At 37.2% G+C, this 21,188-nt stretch overlaps 1 protein-coding gene and 1 pseudogene across 1 annotated transcript in view; one reads left to right on the forward strand and one right to left on the reverse strand.

Moving 5' to 3' along the window:
- Window positions 1-21,188, reverse strand: part of SYN2 (synapsin II) — a 200,635-nt gene that overhangs the window by 173,805 nt on the left and 5,642 nt on the right. The window lies entirely within an intron of this gene.
- On the forward strand, window positions 20,565-21,153 carry LOC118351600 (40S ribosomal protein S20-like; annotated as a pseudogene).

Here is a 21,188-nt window from a genome sequence, read left to right on the forward strand (position 1 = left end):
ACTCCAAAATCTACTTTCACTGCCATTTTTGTCTGCAACTACACACTTAACCAGCCCATCTCTCATCAGATTCCAATCACCTTTAGGAAGCTGAATGCCTACACAATCCTAATTCATGATAATCAAACTCTTGAACACTCAAGGAATCTCTTCTCCTGAAACATGAGCACAAATCTCCCAAATCACTAACTTGTGTCCCATACCAGTATACTTTATACCTAATCACTCCATCCTTTATTATTGTTGTTGCTGTTGTTGTTGTTATTAAAGCACACAATGAATATTGCAGGCTCCTCCAACACCAGTGCCCACCTGGTTAATGTGGACCATTGCTAGAGGCCTACTGTACAGCGTGCATGTCATGCACAACTAGACCATTAATTACTTAAGGGCAGGAAACATGTCTTCTTTAAACCTGAGGCTTAAAGATGGCTTTGATTTAGGGGTTAAGTTCTGATCCTATCTGACCTCAAAAAAGAGTACCTATACAATTAAGAAAAACTTTAATTTCTTTCTCTATACCCCCGACACTTCACATGATATAAGATCTCTAGTCCATGATTATAACCAGGTCCAGTTCTATTACTACATACATAAAGCTAGTTTTATAACTCAAGATGCACCTTCAAAAAATCCATTGTTTTATTTGGTTCTGTCTCAATTCTTTTTCTTGCAGCATCAATCCCTATTTAAGGGAGGATACGTGCGGAAGAAAAAAAAAAACAAAAAAATCTTTGCCCTTTTGTCTTGTCACCTGCAAAATAGGGACACCATTGCCTAGCATACAGTGAAAGATTAAATGACCTCCATTTAGCACAAAGGTAAAATTTTTAATAGGGTAACATCATGTAAGGCCTTTAGCAAAGTGGTAGCACAGAGGAGTTGGTGGAATAACATGAGGCAACTTCCATTTCTCTTTATATAATGTCAGATCTAGTAAATATATCACAGCTATAAACAAACTGTCAGCCAACCAAATATAGCAATATATAAAAGGGTTTATATACCATGACTAAGTGAGATTTATCCCAGGAATGCAAGGTTGGTTCAACATATGAATATCAGTCAATGCAATACACCATATTAATAAAGGACAAAAACCACATGATCACTTCAATAGACACAGAAAAAGCATTTGGCAAAATCTAACATCCTTCAATCAAAAAAATACTTGGCAATCTAGGAATCAAAGGGAACTTCCTCAACCTTATGAAGTGCATCAATTAAAAAAAAAAACCACACAGCTAATATTATGCTAATGGTGACAGACTAAGGCTTTCCCTAAAGATCGGGAGTAAAACAAAGAATGTCTGCTCTAATTTTACCTAGCATTGTACTAGAGATTCTGGCCAGGACAATTAGGTAGAAAAAGAAATAAAACATCCAAATTGGAAAGGAGGAAGTAAAACTATCTCTACTTACAGATGGCATGATCTCGCATATATAAAATTCTAAGGAATATGTACACACAATTAGATAAATAAATTAATAATAAATGAATTCAGCAAGGTTTCAGGAGACACAATCAATACATAGTAATGAATAATTCAAAGATTAAATAAAGAAAATTCAATCAAGAGGGACACCTGGGTGGCTCAGTGGTTGAGCATCTGCCTTTGGCTCAGGGTGTGATCCCAGAGTGCTCGGATCAAGTCCCACATCAGGCTCTCCTGAAGAGAACACCTGCTTCTCCCTCTGCCTATGTCTCTGCCACTTTCTGTGTCTCTCACATAAATAAATAAATAAAGTCTTTATGAAAAAAAAAATTCAACTAAGAAAATAACCCCATTTACAAAGAACAAAATTATTAGGAGTGAATATGGAAAACGAAGTACAAGACCCATACAATGAAAACCACTAAAAATCTATTGAAAAGGGCAACCCGGGTGGCTCAGAGGTTTAGCACCGCCTTCAGCCCAGGGCATGTGATCCTGGAAACCCGGGATTGAATTCCACGTCGGGCTCCCTGCATTGAGCCTGCTTCTCCTTCTGCCTGTGTCTCTACCTCTCTCTCTCTCTCTCTGTCTCCATGAATGAATAAAATCTTTAAAAAAAAAAAAAAAGCTATTGAAAGAAATTAAAATCAAAACAAATGGGAAGACACTATGTCCGTGGATTGAAAAACTTGCTAGATGTCAATATCTTCAAATTAATCTATAAATTAATGCAATCTGTATCAAAATTCCAGCTTTGTTTGCAGAAATTGACAAACCAATCCTAAAATCCATAAGGAAATTCAAGGGACCCAGAATAGACAAAAATCTTGGAAAAGACAAAGCTAGAGAACTTATACTTTCCTCTTACACTTTCCACATTACTAAGCAAATTTACTGCAGAAGTAAATAATGAAGACAGTGTGGTACTGGTATGAGGATAGATGATGAATCAATGGAACTGAGAATCCAAAAATGAACCCATAATTCTATGGTGAACTGATTTTCAACAAGTGTGTCAAGACAATTCAATGGGGAAAGAAGAGCATTTCCAGCAAATAGTGCTGGGAAAAACAGATATCCACAGGTATAAGAACACAGCATAATCTGTTTCATTCCCAAGAGGGGTAAATACTAGAATTGCTTAACTCATTACTTTGTATACATTCTATGTCTGATTGAGTGTTGATTCTCCAAAACCTCTTTCTTGACCTTGATGACTAAAGTCCTTCCCCTAAGCTTTTTCCCAATCAGAGGTGAAATTTCAATAACTCTAATAGAATAATTATTCTGCTTTCAGAGTCAAGAAGTAGGAAAAAAAAGGATGGATTTTCAACTCAAACAAAAATTCAAATCCTCACTTAGCACTTTCTAGCTGTATGCAACTTTGGGAAAGTTACCTAACCATCTGCTTATATGTAAAATGGCAATAACACCTCTTTGAAAGTGTAAGGATTCAACTAGAAAATGAATGTAAAGTGCCTGGTCATAGTAACTTTTCAATGTCAGTTCACTCCTTCTCAGTTTTGTAAAATGGATGAAGCTGACACTGGACCCAACAGGCAGATACTGTGCCTCAATGTGAAACACGTCCTCAACCAGTATAGAACTCAGGGGACCTAGGGACATCTCAAAGGCACAAATGATTAAAAGAAGCAAATGGGTGGAACATCTTTATATGTGTTTAATTGGGAACCTGATTCCCAACCTAATGCAATTCATAGGCTCTTTACATCATGGCTCTGAGCCTCGCTAGGCAAGGAGATGAGTGTTTGTCAGAAGAATGAAAAGGCACACTGCTCTAATTACCACGAATGCAAAGCATTACAAATAAACATGTGTTTTCAGGGACAGAATGAAGAGATCTGTTATGGAGAGGAACTAGGAAGTTTTTGACCTACAAGATTGACTTCAATTTTTTACACAGGAGGTAAAATTACAATCTTGCCACTTCCACCTCTGATGACAAGTTTTAATAGTAAGGACACTACTGAGTTTATTACAGTGTGGAAACTTGCTGCCATCAATTTGCTGGCCCTCTTCCATTCCCCTACCCTTTTGTTTTACACAAGCATTACAAATATATCTAATACTCTAAGCCAATCAAGAATAAGAAATTAGTGTAGACTCCAGGTCACCAAGGCTCTTTCTTATCAAAATAACTTCTAAGTGTGTGAGCTTCACAATTGCATACTACCATCCAAATACTGCTGTATGGATCAAGAGTGCACAGTCTAGAGGAACCCAAAATTCATTAAGCAGTTCTAATTCAAATGATATTTACAATTCTTCATTAGTCTTCATCACTGTAACTATAATGTTCGAGTCCCTTTACAAAGGATTCCATTGACCCCTCAACCTATATCACATAGCATTCCTCTTTCTTCCCGTTTTCATCATACACAATATCTACACTAAGACCACAATATTTCCAAAATAACAATGTCTTTTCATGCCTTCCTGCCTCATTCCTCTACCTGAAATGCCTTATTCCCTCCAATCTCCTAATCTACCCAGTGAATTTCTTCCTGTAAATCTAGCTCAGATGTTCCCTCTTTGACTAATCTTTCCCAACCTCCTACCCTAGATCAAAATTAATTATACCTCCTCTATCCCTCATGGCAGTCAGAGGATAACATGAAGGCCTTGCATATACCAAGAAAATGTTAACATTGAGGGGCACCAGGGTGGCTCAGTCAGTTTAAGTGTCTGACTTGATTTCAGCTCCAGTCATGATCTCAGGGTCATGAGATCAAACCCCACATCAGGGCTCAGTGGGGAATCTGCTTGAGATTCTCTCTTTCCCTCTCTTTCTGCCCCTCCCTCTGCTCTTTCTCTCTCAAATAGGTAAATCAATCTTTTTTAAAAAAGAAAATGTTAAAGATGATATTTTGCTCATCCTAGTCGTGCCATTCATAATCTTTCACAAAGTAATATTTTAACTTATAAGAGATATTCTAAGTAAGTCTAGTGGATTTCAGGCATATATTGGTTATGTAATACTTTGCTTTGACTAAAATCTCAGGACGAAGCTCAATACATATACAACAAATTTTTAAAAAAATAGCTCATACTAATATATAGAGGATCCAAAGTATCTCTTACTTGAGTCTTCCCAGTCAGCCCTGAGGATGGTCCATGGAACTCTAACTCCAATCTGACCCTATCTCTGTATAAATTATAAAAACTTTGACCGAGAGAAGGGAAAGATTGTATCTAAAAGCATACAACAATTTAGCATTAGGGCCAGGACCCAGGTCTCCTACCTTCTAGCCCTATTATATGTCATTCTTGCCTTCCTACTCTTGGAGTTAAAAAGCCACATGAAAAAAACTGGTGTGAGAGAGAAATTGGAGGCTTAACTATCCTTAAAAATTCTACAGAAGCTTCTTCCATCAGCCTGCCAGCTAGATCAAAGGATATGCCAGTATAATACCTACCTTGAGACAGTCTTAATGACTGGATTAGAGATTCATTCGGGAGGCAGAAAGGGCCTGAGGCACTGGAGATGATGAGCAGGGAAGAGAGGGTTGCCTGGTCAGGAGGCTACTGTTTGTAGGGCCAGCTAAGTACTAAGTCTCAGAAAAGGGCCACCTGTATTATGGGCTTTCAGGGTCTTCAAGAAGAGCCCCACCCACCCACCAAAAAAGAAAAAAAAAAAGAAAGCAAAAGGCACCTCACTGACAAAATGTAGTTTCTATGTGATGTGACTGGTTTGGATTCAAGACCTAGGCTAAGCCCTATGGGTAGGTTTTCATCGCCTTCTATTAAACAATGCAGTGTGCTGTTTGAATTATAAAAAAATAAAAATAAAATAAAATAAATTTTAAAAAGACCTAGGCTAGATTCTGGTTGGCAACTATGAGTTGCCTGACTAACCTGTATGTTTTATGGCTTGTAAAATCAATGCAGTAACACTGATCTCACATGAGTATCATCTTGATTAAACAAGACAATGTAAGTAAAAGCACTTAGGGAGTACTTGGTACATAGCAGGCATTCAATAACCAGTAGTTCTATTCTCTGGTGTTAGATATAGCCCTTTTTGTTCAAATTTCTTATAACATAAAAGCTTTTGATACTTAAAATACTGCAATACTGAGTAGTAATATAATTCATAATGAATTGAATGTGTCAAACCCCTCCCCTGAAATCCATATGTTGAGCCCCTAATCCCCCAATGTGATCACATTTAAAGGTAGGGTGTTTGGGAAGTCATTAGGTTTAGATGAGGTTATAAAGGCAAAGCCCTTATAAAGGGATTTGTGCCCTTTTAAGAGTTTGAAGAGATCAGAATTCTCTTTCTACCATATGAGGATATAGCAAGAAGGCAGCATCTATAAGCCAAGAAGAGGACATTCACCAGAATTTTATTATGCTAGCACCCTGATCTTGGATTTTAAACCCCCAGAACCGTAAGAAATAGATTTCTGTTTTTAAAGCCATGAAGCCTATGTTATTTGTTATAGCACCCAAGCTGACAAAGACACAAGTATTGGTAAGGAACTCTTATAGATTGCTAGTGGGAACTTCAAATGGTAAACTCCATAAAACTCAGTAATACAGTTTGATACTATCTATTAAAGTTGAACATACATATTGCCCTAACCCAGCAAATTTCCACTCCTGGGTAGGAAACAAGAGCCTATATTCACCAAAAGACATATACAAAATTTGTTCACAGCAGCATTTTTCACAGAATCTCCAAACTGGGAACAAGTTAAGTATTTATCAACAGCAGAATAGATATATAAAGTGTGATATATTCAAGCCATGGAATATAACTGAGTAATGAAAAAGAATGAAGTAATGCTCCATACAAGAAAACAGATGAATCTCATGAACATAATGTCAAACAAAAGAAGTTAGATCCAAAAGAGTTTATACTGCATGGTTCCTTATATAAAGCTCAAGCAGGCAAAATTAATATATAATGAAAAGAGTCAAAATAGTGGTTATCTGTTGGAGGAGGAGAAGTAATGACTGAGGAGGTACTCTATCAGTTTAGCAGGTATTGGTTATGCTGTATATATTGACTTGAGTTGTGCTTTATACTTGAAAAAACCCATTGAACTATAAACTTATTATTCTGTGCACTTTTATACTTCAATGTTTAAAAAGGGAAAACGAACCTCTGGGAGAGATAATAGACTGAAGGTCATAAGGTTCCAGAACTCCTTTAGCCTAGGACTACACTCTCTGATCTCCTTATATCCACTCCTTCACTGTCATGGTCTCATTATTATAAGCCTCTAGTATCTCATAGACGGACAACCAAAACACACTCCCTAAAGTCTCCAGGCCAACACAAATTCTTCCTCCTCCCAATTTTCAACAGTCTCCAGATATCTTCCTAAGGAAGGCACTGATTGAATCACTCTCTTGGTCCAAAATCTTCACTATCCCCACCAACTATGAGATAGAGGAAAAAATCTCTGAGCTTTGCATTGAAAGTTCTTTCTTATCAGATCCCAACTTCCTCTTCTAGCTATGCTTCATTTGCCTCTAGGAAAAGGACTTAGGCAGAAAAATTCATCGTTTACAAAAGTGATAAAAAGCTTAATCCCTCCCCCAAAGTTACCCCTATTCCCTCCCCCAAAGTTACCCCCACCCCATTCTCCATCCTTCCTCACTATTTTCTTGGGGGAAAATAATACTTTAGAAAGTTCTATTTCATCTTCAAATGATAAAGATTGGCAGCAAAATATAAAGAATAAATCCAGGTCCTGGGAATAAATAAAAGTAACTTCATTTCCCTATTTTTGGTTTCCTACATGAGATAATGATAACGATTCTTTTTCACATAGCACTTCTGAATTCACAAAGCTTTCATAACCTACTTTCATAACCTACTTTATTTCAATAAAAGTTCATGATAGGGATCCCTGGGTGGCGCAGCGGTTTGGCGCCTGCCTTTGGCCCAGGGCGCGATCCTGGAGACCCGGGATCGAATCCCACGTCGGGCTCCCGGTGCATGGAGCCTGCTTCTCCCTCTGCCTGTGTCTCTGCCTCTCTCTCTCTCTCTGTGACTATCATGAATAAATAAAATCTTTAAAAAAAAAAAAAAAAAATATTAAAAAAAAAAAAAAAAAAAAAGTTCATGATAACCCTAGAAAGCAGGCATTTTCATTGACATTTATACATAAATATACCAAGGCTTAGTGACCACTAAGATTACTTTCTAGTTCTCATACTCCTGGGATTCTCTGCAATAGATGACATTTTTTTTCTGACAACTTCCTACTACTCTTCTGAGCATCTCTCTCATCCCTATCTCTACCCCTCCACCACCAGGTGTCTATTCTATATTCTATCCCTACAGAGTGTTGCTCTCATGGTGGGGTTATAATTTCCAAGATGTTGCCTGAGAGCACCATAGTCATCCTCCTATAAGTATTAATAAATTCCAAGATTAGAATTAGGCCTCCAAGATTAGAAAATCTTTAAGATCCAAAGAAGAAATCTAAAATGTGAATGTTTAGGCAATTTAAGAAGAGGTGAGAATAATATTTAGAGGAGTTTACAGTACCCCCAAGAAATTCATATTCCTTCAACAATTTTTTGAGGCCTACTATTGGCCAGTGTGCTAAAAGCTGAGGCAAAGAATGAAACATGGCCTTTGCCCTTAAAGAACTCACAGTCTAGTATAGACTTCACAGGTGTCAACCCTACTTGTAGTACTGACTTTAGCTCAAACAATCTGACTCTTGACTCCACAATCACAGAAGTTTTTGCTTAGACCAAATTCCCAAGAAGACATTCTAGCCACTGCTATCCATTCCTCTTCATCAATAATGAATGTCCCATTCAAAATCAAACGCACCAAGGGGCTCCTGGGTGGCTCAAGTGGTTGAGTGTCTGTCTGAGTGTCTGCTCAAGGTGTGATCCCAGGGTCCTGGGATCAAGTAGCACTTCAGGCTCCCCACAAGGAGCCTGCTTCTCTCTTTGTGTCTCTTATGAATAAATAAATTAAAAACAAAACAAAAAACAAAATCAAACCACCAAGTAAGCAAATCTACAAATAAACTGCCAAAAGTCCAGAGCAACTGTTTCACACATTTATAAACAAACATTAGGGAAAACATTCAACCTTACCTGTACTCATAGAAATGCATGTTAAAACATTCAAATACTGCTTTTATACCTATTAACACAAAAAAATAATAATGGGCTGAAAGTGAGGTAAAAACAGTTGAGGGACTACAAACTGGAAAAGCTTTTTATAGGAAGCAGTACAGAAATATCAAAAGCTATATATGTCATAATTTTTTTGTCAAGTAGTTACTTTCCTGAAAATTGAAAATGCCTATAGCCTTACTATGTAATAATCATGAAAAATTCTAAGTCAACACAGTTATCTAATAGAAATATAATTGGATAAATCATGGTACAACAGCTATGAGAAAATATGTAAGTAACAATATGTAAAAAGTATAAGCAGAAAAAATATGAAATTATAGTTAGACAACAATCACAATTACATAAAAAAATGTTTGCATATGGACAAATACATTGGAAGAGAATATAGAAAAATGTGAAAGTAGTTGCTCTGTTGCTATGGTAAAATTATGAGAGAAATATGTCCTACTTAAAACTTTCTTTAATCATGTTGATATGTCAATAAATCCCACTTTACTACATTGCTTGTTTAATTGACTGTCTTCTCAAAGTATAAGCTTTGCGAAGACAGGTCAAAGTCTCTTATGCACAAGCATTACAGCACCACTTCCTACAGAATAATTCATGAAAGAATGAATGAAATACATAGGAAACACCTCACAATAAATACCCCCAAGGAGGGGAGGGGAAGTGGACCACTAAAAGTAAACAAAAGGCTGATCTCTATGTGTCTTTTTTAAGCTCTGAATATGGGAAAAGCCAAACCAACCACTAAAAAGTCTCTGGGAAGTCTTTATTTCCTCAAGGCCCCTGCCGAGATGCTCCTAAAGGGTCTGGAGAAAGACACGGGGTTCTGGGAAGTAGACACAGCAGTAGGGTACTTCCAGGATTTGAGAGGAACACACGGAATCAGAAGAGACAGGAGCTTCATATCCTTTCCCTACCCCTAAATTCACTGCTCTTTGACTCTCAGAACCTTGCATATAACTAAAGCTGGACTTAAGGGGTAGGATGTAGCAAGAGGGACAGGCTATAAGAAAAAAAAAAAAAAGGCAGGCAGAAAAACATAGATCAGCAGGGAACAGTCTTTTTAGTAGGAACTTAAGTCTGTGACCACCTGGAACTCTGGCTAAGAAATAAATTTCCAGGTACAAAGAAAAATAAGAAGCTTTAAAGGAACTGGGCTCTGGAGTGAAAATCTCCTTTCTTGACAACTTAAAATCAGTCTGAAATATACCAAAGACACGAGAAGGATTCTAAGTCATAAAAATATTATAAGCATTAACAAAAACACATTGGGAAAGGAGCTAATCTTTAAGTTGTTTTTCAACCAACCTACGCAGCACCTGTCACAGACCATACAGGCTCTTTCCAGCTTAAGCAATTTTTTTATCCATCCTCAGTGCTTTTAGGCAAAAGTGTCAAAATTGACTAATGTAGAGCTCAGAAAGGAGTTTAGCTGCATAGAGAAAAGGGACACTGAGTATGGAAAAAAGAACACAAAGAAAAATCTAGATTTTAGATGTAGCTCTACTTATTTCAAGTTGTAACTATAAGTGAATCACAATCTACCTGAGCCTTGGTTTCCTAATTATAACAGGAAGTTATACCAACTTACAAGGTTAAAGTAACAACTAAGTGAAGTGACACATGCAAGTCAGAGTACATAATAAATAATAAAGTTTTATTTAAATGTATGACTTTATTACAGAATCTTTAAATGCTACAATTTCCTTCCAGGGTCAAAGTTAAGTTGAGTGCATTTTTTTTCCAAGCAAATCTGAATGCATTAGCTATTTGAAAGCTACAGGAAAATCAGTCTTATCCCACTTTGCCAAGTCAACTCACAGTTTATTCTTTCAAAGCGTAGACTTTTCATGTGAGCAAGTGGCAATAAAGAATGATTCTCCTTTTCCCCAATCTGAGTGCTGAAATTCCACTATTCATTAGATAGGATTAGAGTTTTTCTATTTTCCAGATCCTTTTATGAAAAAAGCAAAAACCTGTGAAAAGGAATTGCCAATAACCAATTGCCAATAACCATTAACAACTCCTGGCTAAGCAAAAATTAACTCAGTCTGCTGAAAATTAAAGACTAGGAAATAGGGATGCCAACAATAATTTGGCTTACAATTCCCAAGAACCTCCTAACTTCAAGGAATTTCCAACCACCAAAATTTCCCCAATTCCCACATTTCAGCACCTAAAAGTCAATCATACTAGTTCTTACACTGAAAAATAAGACCTCATGTCCCAGTTTTGTTTCAGAAAATATGTTTACCTCTGGAATGGGTCCCAGGTCATTTATAGAACATATGTCTGTGGACACAGAATGAAAGGCATCAACAGGGAGAGAAGGCATAGAAAAGCAAAAAAAAAAAAAAAAAAAAAAGATTAAATTAAAAATCACCACCTCCACAGTTTTGAGTATAATCAACTGCCCTGATTCTAGGAAAAATATATTTGCTTCCCTAAACTCCTACTTCTCATAACTGTCCATGACAATACTTAAGAGGAAATTGAGAAATTCTTCCTCATATCAACTCTCAATCCCACCTGTTGCAATAGTTTCAATCCATATATATTTAAATCTATATGGTACAGTTTGCAACTTGACCTCCCAACAATCTTATGAAGAAAGAAGGACGGGTATTATTATTACAATTTTAAGGATGAGGAAATTGAGATTCAGAAACTTGTTATGCCTGAATAACAAGTAGACAATAGGTCTAACATGGGTAGACCATGACTTCAAATCTATGCTTTACAGAATACCATGGTGCTTCCCTAAGGTCTTTTGGCTCCATTCTTTCCAAAGAATACCAGTCTCAATCTTCCTGTCATCACCTTCCATGACAATGTTCACTAGCTTTTTGTGTTAGAACCCAGAAGTTTCTGCAAGAGACCCTTGAGGTAGTATTAAAGAGAAATCATTAAGCTAAACACCCTCGGAAAACAAAGAAGTTTGTTAAATGGCTGGAAGAACTGATATTCTTGCCCATGTCATTTAAGCTTCCAACTAGATTAGCCATCCACCTAGTTCTATGGCACTTGCAACTCAGTACAGGAAGCCCATAGTAAAGTATACAAGATCCAAAGCCAAAGATCTGAGTTCTAGTCCTGACTCTATCATTTCCTAGCTATGTGAGCTTGGGTAACGACTCCATCTTAATTCCTTTATACATAAAATGAGAATAACATTAATTGTGCTCCACAATTTATGTATACAATGGAATATTACTCAGCCATTAGAAATGACAAATACCCACCATTTGCTTCAAAGTGGATGGAACTGGAGGGTATTATGCTGAGTGAAGTAAGTCAATCAGAGAAGGACAAACATTATATGTTCTCATTCATTTGGGGAATATAAATAATAGTGAAAGGGAATATAAGAGAAGGGAGAAGAAGTGTGTGGGAAATATCAGAAAGGGAGACAGAACATAAAGACTCCTAACTCTGGGAAACTAACTAGGGGTGGTGGAAGGGGAGGAGGGTGGGGGGTGGAGGTGAATGGGTGACGGGCACTGAGGGGGGCACTTGACGGGATGAGCACTGGGTGTTATTCTGTATGTTGGCAAATTGAACACCAATAAAAAATAAATTTATTATAAAAAAATAAAATAAAATTTAAGATTAATTGTTCCAAAAAAAAATTGTGCCCCACAAATACTATTGTGTGGTGGATTAAATGAGACAATGGATGTGGTAAGACTCAAAGAATAAAACTTCTACAAATAAGCCATCTCAAAAACATCTTCCCCAGAGGCTGTTTCAAAACACTAGTAATCGGTGTTTTCTAAACTATATGCAACTAATACAACCAAAATGAAGGAATATTCATCTAGGTTTGTCCTATTTTTCAAAATTATTTTTAGTGTCATAGAAATCTGTCTACAAATTATTTTACTTGATTTGAAGTCTTCTATAAATACTCATATGGTAAGCTGTTGTCTTAAAGCTGCTGTGAAAATCTGCTCATCATGGTAGAACATTACTGAACTCTCCATGTCCCGGACACTGCATTAGACATTTTCAGTTTACTTTGACTAATTGTCTTAAGAATCTTTTGAGATATGTCTTATTTCCTCTTTATAGATGAAGAAACTGAAGTTCAGAGAGAACAAGAAATTGCCCAAAGTCAAATGTGTGTCATTGTCATTGAGGATAAGAAACATCAAGGTGTTTAGTGTCAAGAAATTTGAAACACGATTTATCTAGTGTTTACACAGTATATTCAGTAAGAGAATGGACTCAGAGCCGGACTACCTGGGTTCAAACCCTGGACTCACTATGAGCTTTAGTTTCTTCATTTGTAAAATTAAGTTCATAACAATAATCTATTTCATAACCTAGTAAATAAGTTAATACATCTACTTAGAACAGCACCTGCCTGTCAGAGTATATCCAATATATGAGGTATTACCATCCATCATTTCTCCCACACTGCTTATCCAAACTTCTCCTCACTAATCACTCAGCCTTCAAAGGCTAGCTCAGATCTACCCTTCATGTGAAACATTTTCTGACTTCATCAGCCCATAGAAATTTCTTCCTTCTCTGAAACCTCTATACTGTAGAAATCACTTGATTTCTAAGAACTTCTGAAGATAGGTGATTTAACCCAAATCCCTAAATTTTGAAATAGAAATTGAAGCTTAAGGAGTTAAATTGCCTATGATGACACAAAAAAAATTAATTGGCAGAGTAGACAATTGAATCTGGATATTTTAAATGTTTACAAAGCTCCTTCTACTATACTCTCCTTTTGTTTTGAGATTCTACACAACTTCTTAAAGCTGAAAGCATATACTCTATAATTAACTGATTTTAAGTATTTAACTGGCCTTGTGAGCTTCATGGCAACTAACACACTAAAGTTAGTAGCTTTTTGCTGATTGATTAGCAGATCAATCTTTCACTGATGCCCTTTTGTCCAACAGTTAAGGTGTTAATACTTTAACACTTTGCAGCACAGAATGCAACAGAACTTAAATTCTCACCATCAGGGAGTGATAGGGGCCAAAAAGGGAAACCTATTCATATGTATCCCTAGAATTGCATTACAGAATTGCATTGTAGTGCACAAATTTGGAGCCCTGCACCATGACTTGAGGCACAGCATGCTCCAGCATGATTGCCCCTACACATACAGCTCCTCTCTGGATTATTATTGGAACCTGGAAGTATAAAAGAAACAGTCTTCAGTTGAGTTTTCATTATTAATATTAGGGCCCTTCAAGGATTTGAGTCCACAACAGAAAAAAGACACTTCAATTTCCTCCCACAAAGCCCAAGCCTCTTTTTGCAGGATAACCCCAGGCTAAAGTTATTGCATAAAGTTGCTAGGTCCCTTGAGCAGAGAAATAAATATGGGGTATATATCCTGGAAAGTTATTATATCTGTACTTAGGAGGACTGGAATGGAAGAATGGTCCTAGACAGAAGGAAAAAAGAAAGAACAGGCCCTAAAATTTGAGAAAGTCTAAACTAAACAAAGACATCAGCCTATGCTGAAAAGGGGGAAGAAATAGAGAGCAAATGGCTGTTCTCCAGAAAACATGCATGGAGTGTTTATGCCCATCTAAAAACAAAAAGGGTGTTAGAGAGAGGAAGAATAGGTACATCATCTTGTAAGGGAGGCTAGTAATAATAATTAATGCTTTTATAGCACTTTATAATTTATAAAACATTTTTTTAATATATCACTTCTTAATGAATAGTCACTTTGGCTAATGCAGCTATTGTTTGTTTATATTTACAGGGAGCTGAAGAGTTGCTTTTGATCATCATTCATATGTTCATAATTTTTTCATAAGTCATTGATTGGTCCAACAAATAACTATTGAAAACTTTCTTTGTCATACCAAATGCTGGGGATATCAATATTAAAGTTGCAGTCATTGTCCTCAAGAGGATCTCAGAGTTGAAGGTGAGGAGATGAGAAGATAAAATGTGATTATAACACAATAAATTAATTGCTATGACATAACTAAGTACATTATGATTTCTAATACAAATTGAAAGAATTAAGAAATGAGTAAGTCTAGTTCTTGTTGACTCTTCAATAATCAACAACTGAATTGAATCTTGAAGATTATCCAGGCAAAAACACAGAAGAAGCCTTTCAGGTAGTAGGAGTAGTACAAATTTAGGGACATGGCAGATTCAGTTAAACCTAAGTAGTTGGTCATAGCTATCAAAGTAGGTGGGGAATCAAAAAAGGGTAGAACTGAAGAGGTAAGCAGAGTCAGATCATGAAAAGCTTACTATGTATTCAACATTTTTCAGTCACAATGCTGTTTAATTCCTCAGAATTATCCTTCGGATAATCCAAAGGAATTTTTTTCACTAAAGAGAAAGAAACAAGCAGCTTGAGTGTCCCACGATTGGATTGGTTTTTTGGTTTTTTTTTTTTTTAAGACTTTATTTATTCATTCATGAGAGACACAGAGACATGGGCAGAAGGTAAAGCAGGCTCCTCAGGGGAGCTCAATGTGGGACTCGATCCCGGGACTCCAGGATCACAACCTGAGCCAAAGGCAGACGTTCAACCACTGAGCCACCCTGGCATCCCTAGAGTGTTTTATACTGAGGAAAAGTTTTTTGGATGGTGGGGGAGGGAGGCAGAATTAACTTCAAAAAAATGAGCTCCATGAGAGCCAAGTATCAATATAGGCTAGGGAAGAGAACCTCAGTCCTTAATTTTATTTCATCTGCCTTTACTCTGCTCAAAGCTGCCATGGGCCAGATAATACTTTACAGTATTGAGGGCTGCTATGGCTCTCATTCAGAGTCAAATCTCTAAAGATTTATGATTTGGACTGATTGAAAACTGGTAACTAAGTTAATTTGTATTTCATACAGCATAAGAGCAAAAGCATTCTAATGCTTGTATATACAGTGAATAAAGAGGATTTCCAACATAACAACATATACCTCTTATCCTAGAATACTTTTTTCTCACCCTTGTTCCTTTCTATCCCTTTTCTCATTCTCTGGATCTCTCTATCCTTAGCTCAATTTGGCAAAGATTTACTGAATTCAAACTATGTGTCAGACACTGCTGAATGCTAAGGATATAAAAATGAATAAAACACTAAGTCTGCTGCAAAGAATTCTCCATCACACAAATAGATCATTGTGTTGAGTCCAGTGATAAAGATATCCACATGATTGAAAGCATGGAGGGGACAGAGGTGCCTAATATATCCAGGGGGTAAGAGAAGACTTTCTGAAAAAAAAAGGAAATATTCATCTCAGTCTCTAAGATATATGAGTTTACTCAAGAAAAAGAAGCAAAGAGAAAGATAGATAATTGCAGGAGTGAACAGCATAAACAAGGACAAAGGAAAGGAATGCCATAATGTGTGTATGGAACTACAAATAGTTCAATAGTGCTGTAAATTGAAGTTTAGGGATGGAAATGGTTAGCAGATTGGACAAGAATGCATGGGTCAAATCACAGGAAGGTGATGAACTTCACCTATCAGAAATGGGATAGGACACAAAAAGCTTTAAGAAAAGGAATGAATAAGTCAGATTCATATTTTAAATAGTTCATTCAAGCTATTAAGTAAAAACCATGATAAGACTTGCAAGTTCTAGGTGAAATTAATGAGAACTTGAATAAGCAAACGTCAGTGTGTCAGTGTCCTCAGTTGAGACAGAGAATATGAAAAGAGCTGGAATGGGGATCCCTGGGTGGCGCAGCGGTTTGGCGCCTGCCTTCGGCCTAGGGCGCGATCCTGGAGACCCGGGATCGAGTCCCACATCGGGCTCCCGGTGCGTGGAGCCTGCTTCTCCCTCTGCCTGTGTCTCTGCCTCTCTCTCTCTCTCTCTCTGTGACTATCATAAATAAATAAAAAAATTAAAAAAAAAAAAAAGAGCTGGAATAGGAGGAGAGATAAGGTCTTCAACACTGGAACAAATGATCCTGAGTTACTTCCAACCATCCAAATGGAGACATCCAGTAGGCAACTAACCATGTGTGTAAAGGTCCAGACAATGTTCTGGTCTAAAGACGGAGATTTGGAAACTGATTGCATTTAGGAGGTTAACTGACATCTTGAGAGTAGATGGGAAAGTATGCAGAGTGAAAAAAAGAAGTGGGAAGAAGATGGGACTCTGAGGAAAACTTAATGAGGTAAGCAAAGAAAAAGAACACAAAGAGTAAGAAGGAACTTTAAAAAGACAGGTATGAACAAAGATTGCCATATTCAGACGCCAAGGGACTTCTAAATGGAAGATAAACAGTGTCAAGCCAATCCATGAAAGGATAAATTGACATCTTCCTTTGGATTTAGCAATGAGATAACCTAGCAAGAACAATTTCAGTATTATGGAGATGGAAGATGTCAGTGCAGGAGGGGAAATATATGATAAGAAAGTAGAGACAAGAGTGAGATTGCTATTTCCCATCTGGAAGAATGATTAAGAAGGTGGAGAGCACATTCTGCTTATTTATTTACAAGGACAGAGCAACCAGTAGAAAATGAGAGAATGAAAAGGAGGAAAAAGGGGTGAAATTTAGAGCAAAGACATGGAGAGCACAGAGGGGTTGGGTCTTTTTTTAAACAAGACGACAGCATCCTCACGCTCTGAGAATGGAATAAAGAAAATGAGCATTGAGGTAAGATAGAGAAGCAGAACAAGAGCATTCTACAGGAACTATGTAATAATAGCATGGAATCCTGAAAGTCATGTATGTGTTCAGAAGAGTGTAATCCAGGATATAGCAAAAGTTTAGGATTGAGAGTAGTGACAATGAAGCTGAAAAGATAAACTGGAGTAGGTTATAAATGAGCCTCATAAGCAACAATGTGTTGGAGAAGAATGTTAAAAAGAAAATTAACTGTAGTATTTGTGAATGCTTTTGCTTTAATATTTTGAATGAAATGTGAATAGGAGAAAAGAACACAGACACACCTTTCAAAGCCATTCTGTTTCTGTCTTCATTTCCCTCTGTAACCACTCTTCCCTAGTCACAAGTGAAACTGAAGCAGAGCTATTTTAGAATTTATTAAATCAGAATTTGAGGTCTTGTCCCTTATGGTTAAAATAGCTGAGCCAGGGGATCCCTGGGTGGCTCAGCGGTTTAGCGCCTGCCTTTGGCCCAGGGTGTGATCCTGGAGTCCCGGGATCGAGTTCCGCATCAGGCTCCCTGTATGGAGCCTGCTTCTCCCTCTGCCTGTGTCTCTGCACCTCTCTCTCTCTCTCTCTCATGAATAAATATAAAAAATCTTTTTAAAAAATAGCTGAGCCAAATGGGTAATATCTTTTTTTTAAAAAAAGTTAAATTATATTTCCTTTCAAAAAATACCAAAGAAAGCCTTCAAAAATTTTGCTTTTGAGCCAGTAGCCTTCAATTTAAAAAACATATAGATTCTTCATCCTTAAAGTGTGCACAATAGTCAAGAAAACTGCACACTAAAATTTGGGGAACTCAAAGGGACCAAAATAGGTTGGGTACCTGCTGTTGGAAACAGGGAAGAAAGCAACAATCAGTAGTATGGCTCTTTACCCTTTAGAAGGTGCTTTTCCAAAACTTTATTTTATTCAATTCTCACAACATAGCTATGAGATAGACATGTTTTTATCTCCATTTCACACATAAAGGAACTAATTTTTGTCTGTGTTATTCCAGAACCTAGAACAGTGTCTGGCATATGGTAAGTCTACAATGAAAAAGGAAAAGGGGCTCAGAGAGGTTATGTAACTCTGATTAACGTCATATGGTTAAGGGTGGAGCCAGGTCTCAACCCTAGGTCTTCTGACCCTCACATTGTTTCATCGTACTGAAGAGAAGAAAAGAGTAAAATGATTGAATACAATCATAATCTGCTTTCCAATTTTACGTGAACTGATTACAATTTCAGAAATGCCTGCTGTTAAGCACAAACACCAAGGCCAGTATACTTCCTCCTATTCTTAGTCATGCTGCATTGGCATCTTTAGAGTTCAGAGATCTATAGTATTTGCTCACTCTTTATTCCCTCCATAGGTCACCTGCACTATTCTAAGTTACGTCCTCCTGCTGCACTGTAGTAGTATCTGCAGAACAGAAAAGCCTTTTATATCATCCTCTCTTCTCTCTAGAAAGCTATATGTAGCCTTCTGGCATTCAATTGCATCTACGTGGAAAGTTAAAGGATGACAGACAATGCCACCCAATGATTATGCAGGTCTTATTCACAAGATTTTAGTGTGATGCAACATTCCATCCTGAGGCTACTATGTTTAACCACACCCTCACTCTGTAATGGATATGATCCTGAAAAAGCTATGTACATATAAAATTTTTGTAAAGTAATTTCAAAAGCAGTGGGGTGCTTACTATTTAAGCGAATTATGAGGTAAATTCTTTTGCAAAAGAAACCTTTTTTATAACAAAAAATTTTTCTGCTGGCAAATTCATCTTGTATGTGTGGGAATCTAACAATTAGGGTTTAGAACATGACATTTCAGCTTAATAGCTATTTGCTATGACCTAAACAGCTAATTTTGGGCAAGTGACTACTTTTATGAGTTTGTTTATTCATCTATGAAATATTCTTTCTACTGTTTAGAATCACTGTGAGGATAAAATGAGATAATGTGTATCCATATGTTGTATAAACTCCTTAGCATAGTATACATGGCAGGGATCAAGATATAAAGTCTGTCAGCCAATACTTCAATGTATGTATATAAAAGTTCTTAGATCAGGAAGAGGAATTTAACCACAAGTCCCTAAATCCCATCAAGAGGAGGTAAGAAAGAGGTACTGAATGGCTAGTACTCAAAGATGAGCCTTTCATCCAAAGACATGTTTAGTCACTTATTGACCTATGCCTCTTCTTCCACGGATTTACAAGCACTATGCCATAAAATATAAAGTTTTTTTTTTAAAGAAAATGACACAAAAACTGTACCATGCAAATACAGTGGTACTATAAAGGATCTTACAGAATGTCTGTTTCAATCCTGTCATTGAACAGATTTTAGAAAATCAAAATCCAAAGAGGCAAAGTGATTTACCTAAGGATATACAATGGCACAAACATTTCTAACCACAGCTTCATTTTCTAGGACAGTCCACCTTTATGGATGCTAATTACCATACTATAATAAATTCTACTTAAATGTCCATCCTCTCCCCTACTGGACTGGAAGATCCTAGCAAACAAAGCCTATGTCCAACTTATTCTTATATCCCCAGCATGTGGCTTGTGTTAGGTGCTCCACTACATTGAATATACCCCAGTTAAAACTGTTTTACCAATTTGAGAGGAAGATATATAATTCTGGAAAACTTATCTTTTAGGCCTCCATTACTTTTCGCTTAGCAAGATACTGAAAAGGCTAATAATGTAACTACTGATCTGAACTTGGGTACAGAAAGACAAAAAGCAATCCCAGGTAGACAGGAACACTACTGTAAAAATGGGTCCCCATCATTATAGCACAGTACTACTAACTAATATGTTGGACTTCAGTTACTGAGTTTCCTTCAACCATTTTACAATTACCTTTGCTGAAACAACAATACAAATAAGACAATGAAACTGCCAGTGTGAATATAGTGTGATGCTCATGTGGCTCTTTTTAAAGTATTTACTAAGAATTCCACAATGAATCTTTATTTTTTTAAATATGTATTTATTTGAGAGAGAGCAGGAGTAGGGCAAAAGGGTGGAAGGAGAAGCAGACTTCCCCACTGAGTAGGGAATCTGATATGGGGCTCGATCCTAGGACCCTGAGATCACAACCTAAGCTGAAGACAGATGCTTAACTGACTGAGCCACCCAGCCAACCCCAAATGAATCTTTAAAAGTAGACAAAGACAATATTTTTAAGGAGAAAAGGATTAAATTTGAGAGCTCTGCCTAAAGAGTGATTGAAGAGTATCAATAGACCTCTTTGAGAAAGACGTGGTTCTAGCTACAGTGGAGCCCTGGATGCCCCTGCTCCTGCTCCTGCTTCTGCCTCACTGCTGTTTGAACAAATCAGTCAGGAAGCTGCTCCGCAGTCATGGCTTTTAAAGGCACTGGGAAGACACCCTGGAACCAGAGGTGGCAATTCAGCGATTTAGAATTACTCTAGTTGCAACCTAAAATCTTCAAAGACGGTATGTGCTGACTTGATTAGAGGTGAAAAGGAAAAAAATCTCAAAGTGAAAGGACCAGTCTGGATGCCTACCAAAACTCTCAGAATCACAAGAAAAATTCCGTGTGGTTAAAGCTCTAAGACCCAGGATTGTTTTCAGATGACGATCTACAACAACGTATTCATCTGCACAATCCTTCTGAGATTGTTTTTTTTTTTTTTTTTAAGTTGGTTGTTTTTGTGAAAGATGTGTTTTTTTTAATTTTTATTTATTTATGATAGTCACAGAGAGAGAGAGAGAGGCAGAGACATAGGCAGAGGGAGAAGCAGGCTCCATGCACCGGGAGCCCGACGTGGGATTCGATCCTGGGTCTCCAGGATCGCGCCCTGGGCCAAAGGCAGGCGCCAAGCCGCTGCACCACCCAGGGATCCCCCTTCTGAGATTGTTAAGCAAATTACTTCCCTCACTATTGAGCCAGGAGTCAAGGTTGAAGTAACCATTGCAGATGCCTAAATCAACTTTTTAAATAAGTCATCAGTTTGAGAGAG

This window comes from Canis lupus, chromosome 20, assembly GCF_003254725.2.
Source record: "Canis lupus dingo isolate Sandy chromosome 20, ASM325472v2, whole genome shotgun sequence".
NCBI classification, from domain to species: Eukaryota; Metazoa; Chordata; class Mammalia; order Carnivora; family Canidae; genus Canis; species Canis lupus.